Below are 8163 nucleotides of genomic sequence, written 5' to 3'. Positions count from 1 at the left end.
GTGGCCAGGTAGAATGTGGATTCCTTTTGGTGGTCACACCCCGCCCCCCGCCCCCTATATCCAGGTAGGGATCTGCTTGCCATAGGGCTTGGATGGGGGGTGGGGAGACTGAGAAGTCTCTGAATATTTCATGGAAGACTGATTGGAAAATTTGCTGGCTTAAAAAAAACCTCTAAAAAGTCCTATAAGTGGCTTGTTTCATGGCAGGAAATTACAAAAACTTCTGGAACAAATTTATTTATGTCTTCATTCATTCATTCATTCATAAATACACTTCTGTTCAAGTTGTTTTGCCACCCAGGTCTGAGTGAGAACAGACATGAGTGAGAACTGTGACGCATGTGTTGTGCTTTTATGTTTTCCCCCCTTAGGGTCCATCTGGCCCACATGTGAATGCAGCACCTCCATTCCAGAGGAGATGTGTGTTAAAGGGCTTTCAAAGCCTCTTGTGAAAAACCTCCTGGAATCAAACTGGACTGAATTGGTTCAGAATTCTGAGAAAACAAACATAGGCTCACCCTGCATGGTTGAAAGTCTCCTTTGCTAATCTGCAGCAAGGGGCCCATCTTAATCATTAGTGTTTCTAGTGTGTTCTAGGCATTAAAAGTAGCACAAAGATATAGTATTCAATGTATATCACTATATATTGTGAAGTGTGTGTGTATTCAGTGAAATGTATTTCTTGGCAGCATACATATTTTGAAATATCAGACTTAAATCCTTGCAAGACTGGGGTGTGTGGAAGCCCTGGACTTTGGGGGGGGGGGCATTTTGAAATCTCTTCTCAGGGCCCACTCCAACCTTGCTACGCCCCTGAGCGCATTTGGCTCCGTTCTTAGAGCTCTACTTCGAAAACGGAGCACAATGAAGAGAGCTTCACGATTGAAAAGGGAGCTGCATCTGCTGTCCACAGAGCCACCACTGGGTATTACTTGCTGGCAGACTGGAAGTCACTTAGATGAACTTCAAGCTCAAATCCTTGGTTTTGCAAATACACCACATGAAAAAGGAATTTTTGACTTGGAAATAGTTGTGCCTGAAAGGTATCCATTTGGGCCTCCAAAGATGCGCTTCCTGACTCCTTTTAAAAAAGGTTTTACTCCCATATAATTCTTCTCTTCTCATTTGCTCAATTTTGTACATCTGTTTTTTGTATGTTTTGAATGAGGACAGAAATGTGAGAATAAAAGCCCCCTGCTTACGGGGCAAAGAGGCACCTCTTTCTCTTTGTAAACTGCCCCGAGGCATTTTTGGAAGGGCGGTATAGAAATCGAATAATAATAATAATAATAATAATAATAATAATAATAATAATAATAATAATAATAATAATTATTATTATTATTAATCTCGGCGGCGGGCCCATTTAAGAATCTTGTCTCGGGGCCCACTCCAACCTAGTTACGCCCCTGCTTCTACACAATGTATGAAGACATCGTTTTTGTCTGCCCTGCACCTCTTGCCGGTCAGCGGCACTGGATCCATCCCAGATCCAGGCTGGCAGGGGGACAGAAAACCTTCCCTACACAAAAGTTCAAGAAGAAACTCTACCTCCTCGGGGAACTGATGGCATGTGCGTCTTCCAGGATCTCGTTCCCAGTGTTGACGGTCTGAATCCTGGAGCCATCCGAGAATGACTTCTGTGGATGAGAATGGAGAGAGGAATGGGTGCTCTGGTGCCCACTTGACCTTTCCAGGGCATCTGGGGTCCAAACGTCAACCCTCCTTCAAGAGGTCCTTCTTAACAGAGGAGCTTAAAGCAGGAGGTGGCTACTTAGCACCTCAAAACCGTGTCTACCAACGTGTAACTGGGCTCAGAGAGGAAACCAAACCCAAGAATCTACTGAACCTCAGAAACCAGCTTTCCGCTTATTCCTGGGCAGTCGGGTGAGATCATGGGTGTTACACAACATTTGGAGTGGCAGGATCCTGAAAAAGAGTCAGGACTCCTGCTACATGGGACACTGTGGTTTCTTGAATGGTGCCTTTAATTAAGGAAAGCCTTGCTAAGTTCTTCTCTTTGCTGGGCAGAGCTATTGGCCACTTGATGCTGCAGACCCGTGTTTTGAGGCCCTTTTCAATGACACCAGAAAGGGGGCCATGAGGAGCCAAGAAGTGGCAGTGGGGGAAGAATGCACCATCTACCCCAAAGAAGACTTTCCCACTCTAGTTCCCCTCCAGACTGCTCCCTTCCTGGACGTGTTTTCTGCTTGGTAGTCCAGAACAAAATCAAAGTCTAGAACCCTGGGGGAGGGAGTGATTTGGGGCAGGAGAGCGGAATGAAGGAGCGAGGTTGGAAGATAGGTAGACACACCCCTCTTCCCTCTCAGCACTTCCCATCCCAAAAGTTCCCATGATGCTTCCTCCATAGCGAGGGTCTCCAACCTTTGCCTGAGTCACTTGTAGTTGAGCCGGGATTGTCACTCATCCCACCCACCCAATTCACTGCTACTACCACTGCAAATATCAAGGCATATGGCTTTTCCAGACAAGTTCTCAAAGCATCCCTTCAACCTGCTAAGACTGGATCTCTACCACACGCCCTCTATTCTAGCTCGAAATGGGGTCTCTCCCACCCCCTCCCAGCCCTGCCATGTACAGACTGGGTTTTCATCTCTTACCAGTGACCATTTGCTCGTTTTGGCCACGGAGCACTCTTCATATATCTCCTGTGGCTGGAAGTCACTGAGAGGGAAAAAGGACAAAAGACACAAGTTAATGAGTGAGTGAGTGAGTGAGTGTGTCAAAGGAACCCAGAGTAGCCAGTTTCCAGCAGTGGGCAGGGGTGAAGGTAAGAACCCTCCAAGCTCCTTGCAACATAAGGGTTACTTTCTTTCTTTATTTTATTTTATTTTATTTTATTTTATTTTATTTTATTTTATTTTATTTTATTTTATTATTTATATACCCTCCCCGCTCTCCACAACATAAAGGGCTTTCTTTCTTTCTTTCTTTCTTTCTTTCTTTCTTTCTTTCTTTCTTTCTTTCTTTCTTTCTTTCTTTCTTTCTTTCTTTCCTTCTTTCCTGATTCATTCATTCATTCATTCATTCATTGGATTTATATATATTTATATACTGCCTAATTTAAAAACCTCTAAAACAGCTCAGCTCCCTTGGTTGGGGTTTGGAGAGCGGCTACTGGTCAGAGTAGAGCAATGGTCTGACTCAGCATCACCTGTTCCGAGGGGCTGCCACGGCCCCCTCCTCTGCCCCCCAGAGGGGCTTCCACTGCTCCCCATCCCAGTTGCTCCCTTTGCCCTGCAACCACTCAAGGAGGCACCAGCAGATCCAGCCCTGAAGGAGCAGCCAGCCACACCCTGGCTCCAGTCTCCCTCTCCCGCTCTGGGTGGCTGCAGGCCTCACCTGGAATCCAGGGCCTGAGAAATAGTGGGCCAGGCACACCAGCCCATGGAGCCCCACAGCCCCTCAGTCCTCAGAGAGCAGACTAGGGGACCGATCCCCCCACCCCACCCATCCTCATTTGAAACCCTAGGGAGCAAAATGTGCACGAGAACCCTCCCTGGCCTCCTGTGCCTGAACCCCTGGATCCTCTCCCAGAACCCAGGTAGCTCAGACGGATCGGCTCTTCTCCTTTGGAACTCCCTTTACCTGCCCCTGCTCTCATTCCTTTCTGTCTTTCCCACATTCCAATAGTCAGAACTTAGACTGGGTGCCCCTTGCAAACTGGGACCTCTTGGGGGTTTGGGCTTTAATGTTGGGGGTCATGACTTCTATGGCAGAGTATTCAGGAGCTAATTCACTCCCATTACAGCAGAAGTCAACAGGGTCTCCGGGGCAACAGCTTGTCCATGATAAGCAGGGAGATTCACACAAGGTTAAACTAATCTGCTTTATTCAGAAGAAGATGCTGAGAGGAAAAGACCTCTATCTGACTTCTGGCTACGTGTTGGTCAGAGAGAGACCTGTCGTGGTCATCAGGGTTACTGGTGCCAAAGGCCGATGGCATCTGGAGCTGGATCTCCAACAATGAAACCCTGGCAGGGGCCATGTTTCTTGAGAGGATCCCAAGTGGTCCTGAAATCCAAGGTGCCATAAATCAAGAATGGGCCCAGATAACCCAGGAGGAGCAGGAGGACGTACCTGAGAGGAGCCACAGGAGTGGCCTCATCAAGGCTGCCCACGCCGCGGAGTGAGGGGCATCCTTCTCCCATGTCCTGTCAAGGAGAGAGGAGAGCAGGAGTGAGGATGGGCTGGGCCAGCTCACACCCACCGGGGTCATTCCTAAGCAGCCAGTGGGGACTCCCACCCTAGATTTCTCATCAAACCGCTTTGAGAACTTGGGTGGTCTTTCCCCCACATTGGACCTCTTTGGAGCAGGGTGGTGAACCCTCCCTCTAAACCCCCTGCCGGAGGCCATGTTCAGCGCGCCCACATGGCCCCAAATGGACAAAATTTGGCGTGAGCCACAGGGGAGACAGGTTGCTCTCCCCCTGCTAAATATCAGAGTATGACCACTTTGAAGGGGTCTCTTGGCTCAGTTAGCTGAACTCCCTGGGCCCCGTGGTTGGCATGGCTGGTCAAGCTTTTGCTCAGAGCAGAGGAGCCTGACCACATCAAGAGGCAGCAATTCCCATCTTCCACAGAACCTGCACCTCCCCCTTGGCAGAAATGGCCCTTTCGGTCCTCCCTCCATCCCCTCCTCAACATTTCATTTCTTTTACCGAAGAATGACCAGTGTTGTTTTCTTTACTCCCTCATATGGCCATCCTGCCACTCTGAAGGGGGAAGCTGCAGGGATCTCGGAGAGACCAGGAACCCCTTCCCTTCCTCTGTGCAGGTGGCTCCACTCTGCAGTTCCTCGCTGGATGAGGTCCTGGAGGAGGGAGGGGGCTGATGGGACTCTGACCCATCTATGGGGGGCTACTACTCCATGAAGACCCCGTGAAGATGGTCTGGGCCAGTCCCTTCCTGCACTACAAGGTCAGCCCAGAGGGGCCAGGACAGTCTCACTTCCTAAATGTCTCCACCTTGACCCAAATCCAACCCCTGGGGGTCTCCCCACCCCCAACCCCTTCATCGAGAGAGGGCAATTTCCGTACTCCACATAAGTGCCACTTGGCAGATCTTGCCATTTCTATCTTCCCTCCATCCTCCTCCACAACATTTCATTTCTTTTCTATCCTACTTTTAGTTTAAAAATATCAAAGAGGCTTACAAGCAATAAAACTTGTATTATTTCATTCTAAGCTACTGAGGAAGAAGCCTTTCAAAACAAGGTCATCATCACCATCAATCCAAAGAGGAAGAGAGAGGGGGAGCCTCGCTGCAGGGGTGTTGCTGGATGCTGAAAGTGCTCCCGAGTTTGGGCTCTTTTCACCATCCATTCCAGTCATGCTCAAATACCAAGAATGACCAGTGTTATTTTCTTCAAGTCCCTCATATGGCCATCCTGCCCCTCTGAAGGGGAAAGCTGCAGGGAGCACGGAGAGGCCAGGAACTCTTTCCCCTGTTCTGTGCGGGTGGCTCCACTTTGTGCTTTCTCGCTGGAAGAGGTCCTTCAGGAGGGAGGGGGCTGGCGGAGCTCTGAGCCATTCATGGGGGGGCTGGTGCTCTATGAAGACCTTGTGAAGGTGCCCTGGGCCAGTTCATTCACGCCCACCTTGGTCAGCCCAAAGGGGCCAGGACAGTGTTGCTTCCTAAATGTCTCCACCTGGACCCAAATCCAACCCCTCTGGGTCTCACCTGCCCCCACCAAACACTGAACCTATTTGGGGCAGGGCGGTGGACACTCACTCTGGACTCCTTGCCCAAGGCCATTTTCTACACTCCCTCACGGCCAAAATTGGACAGAAATTGGCCGTGAGCAGCAGGAGAGGCCAGAAAGTCTTCCTATCAACTGTCGAGTCCAGAGAGTTTGAAGGCAACAGTGGAACCTCCAGCCCCATCAGCATCCGTTGCGACCGGTAAACACACCCAGCCGGGGACTCCCCCCTCCAGCAACTGCCATGTTTGAATGTACACAAGGATGGTGGAACTCCCAGGCCCAGTGGTGGGCACGAGGCACCAGTAGGCTGGGTTGCCAACTCTTTACCTGCTCCTGCTCCTGTGACTTCAGCAGACGCCTGACATGCAGATCTTAAGCTGGTGAAGCAGTTTCCCATTTCTTTGGGCTAGGAATGGCTTCACCTGCTCAATCTGCTCAAGCTTTTGCTCAAAGCAGAGGAGCCAGGCTACATCAAGAGGGGGCAATTCTCATCCTCCACATAAGTGCCACTTGGCAGATCCTGCCATTTCTATCTTCCCTCCATCCCCCCCCCCACCTCAACATTTAATTTCTTTTAGCCAAGAAAGACCAGTGTTGTTTTCTTCACTCCCTAATATGGCCATCCTGCCCCTCTGAAGGGGGGAACTGCAGAGAGCTCAGAGAGGCCAGGAACCCCTTCCCTTCCTCTGTGCAGGTGGCTCCACTCTGCACGTTCCTCGCTGGATGAGGTCCTGGAGGAGGGAGGGGGCTGATGGAGCTCTGAGCCATCCATGGAGGGCTGCTGCTCCATGAGGACCCCGTGAAGCTGCACTGGGCCACTCCCTTCCTGCCCTACAAGGTCAGCCCAGAGGGGCCAGGACAGTGACGCTTCCTAAATGTCTCCACCTGGACCCAAATCCAACCCCTGGGGGTCTCCCCCGCCCCAAAAATATTGAAACTATTTGGACACTCACTCTGGACTCCTTGCCTGAGGCCATGTTCTGCGCTACCTCACCGCCAAACTGGGACGGAAATTTGCTGTTAGAAGCAGGAGAGGCCAGAAAGTCTTCCTGCCAACGGTCGAGTCCAGAGAGACTGAAGGCAGCAGCGGAACCTCCAGCCCCATCAGGATCCGTCACGACCGGTAAACACTCCCGGCTTGGACCCCCCCCCCCAGCAACCACCATGTTTGAATGTACACAAGGATGGCAGAACTCCCATGCCCAATGCTGGCCACGAGGCACCAGCAAGCAGAGTTGCCAACTCTCTACCTGCTCCTGCTCTTATGCTTTTAGAGGAAACCTGGCATATAGAAATTAAACTGATGAAGATTTCCCCATCTCTTCATTTCCATTGCAGCAAAAGCTTCATCTGCTTGATTTTGGACTGTCAAGCTCTTTTTCAAGGCACAGGAGCCAGGCTAGCAAAGAGGTTGGCAACCCTGCAGGATCCAGACTGAAGTCCATCCCTGATCACAGTGGAAGGGGACAACAATGATGTGAATTTGGTTCGTCCCTGGGTCCACCTTTTAGCCAATCAAACAGACACAGTGGGAATCTCTTTTGAGGCGTTTATTGCTACTGCAGATTAGCAAGGTATCCAGTGGGCTTTGGCTCTGCACTGAATACAAATTGGTTATAGGTGCATCTTACATTTATACAAACAATCTGAATGATGCTGACACCCTAGACATAGTATACGTATCAATAAAATGGTGGGCTAAGTATCTAGTACGCATGCGAATGATTCATTGTTCATCTGGTGATTACTCCTTATTTGGTTACATCCTGTTTTCTTAATTGTAAGCAAAGAACAGTGAGAATCCTGTGAGAACCAAGTTTCCTTAGATACAATTTAGTGGAGAGAGATACCGACGTTGATCATGAGAGGCCGTGATGGGCCTGAGCTGGGCTGGGGTTACTTTAAGTCAGACTGAGGTTTTCTAAGTAAAATGGAGTTACTTTGGTTTTCTAAAAGACATCAATTCCCCCCTGAAACACTGGATCATCCTGAATCTTCAGGATATATGGGCTTGTAAAGGTACAGCTGTATGTATGGGTCTTACATTATGGCAAGGTTGAAAGGTTCTCATAAACATTTGGATTCAAGCTAGAATGCATTATAAGCAGCAACATGTGATTATCAATAAAAGGAAAATACATACTATAATTAGAATTATCTTCATTGCCCATAAATCAATAGGCTCTCCATATTAGTTAAATGAAAGTCCTAACTGTTTGGAAATATTAATAATAGCTCTTTCTAACACATCAACTCCTAATCTTGGAAATATAGTTCTGTGTTTTGTGTAGCTAAAGGATTTGGGACATAAAGGTGCTGAAGGGGCTGTACATATGGCAATAAAACTAGATACATTGCATATAATATCCTAGAGCTACAAACATAATTAGTATAATTCTGATTTGATATAGATAAAAAGTTTTACACATAGCAGCAAG

Source organism: Hemicordylus capensis, chromosome 7, assembly GCF_027244095.1.
Source record: "Hemicordylus capensis ecotype Gifberg chromosome 7, rHemCap1.1.pri, whole genome shotgun sequence".
NCBI classification, from domain to species: Eukaryota; Metazoa; Chordata; class Lepidosauria; order Squamata; family Cordylidae; genus Hemicordylus; species Hemicordylus capensis.
Note: the sequence above shows the minus strand (reverse complement) of the source record.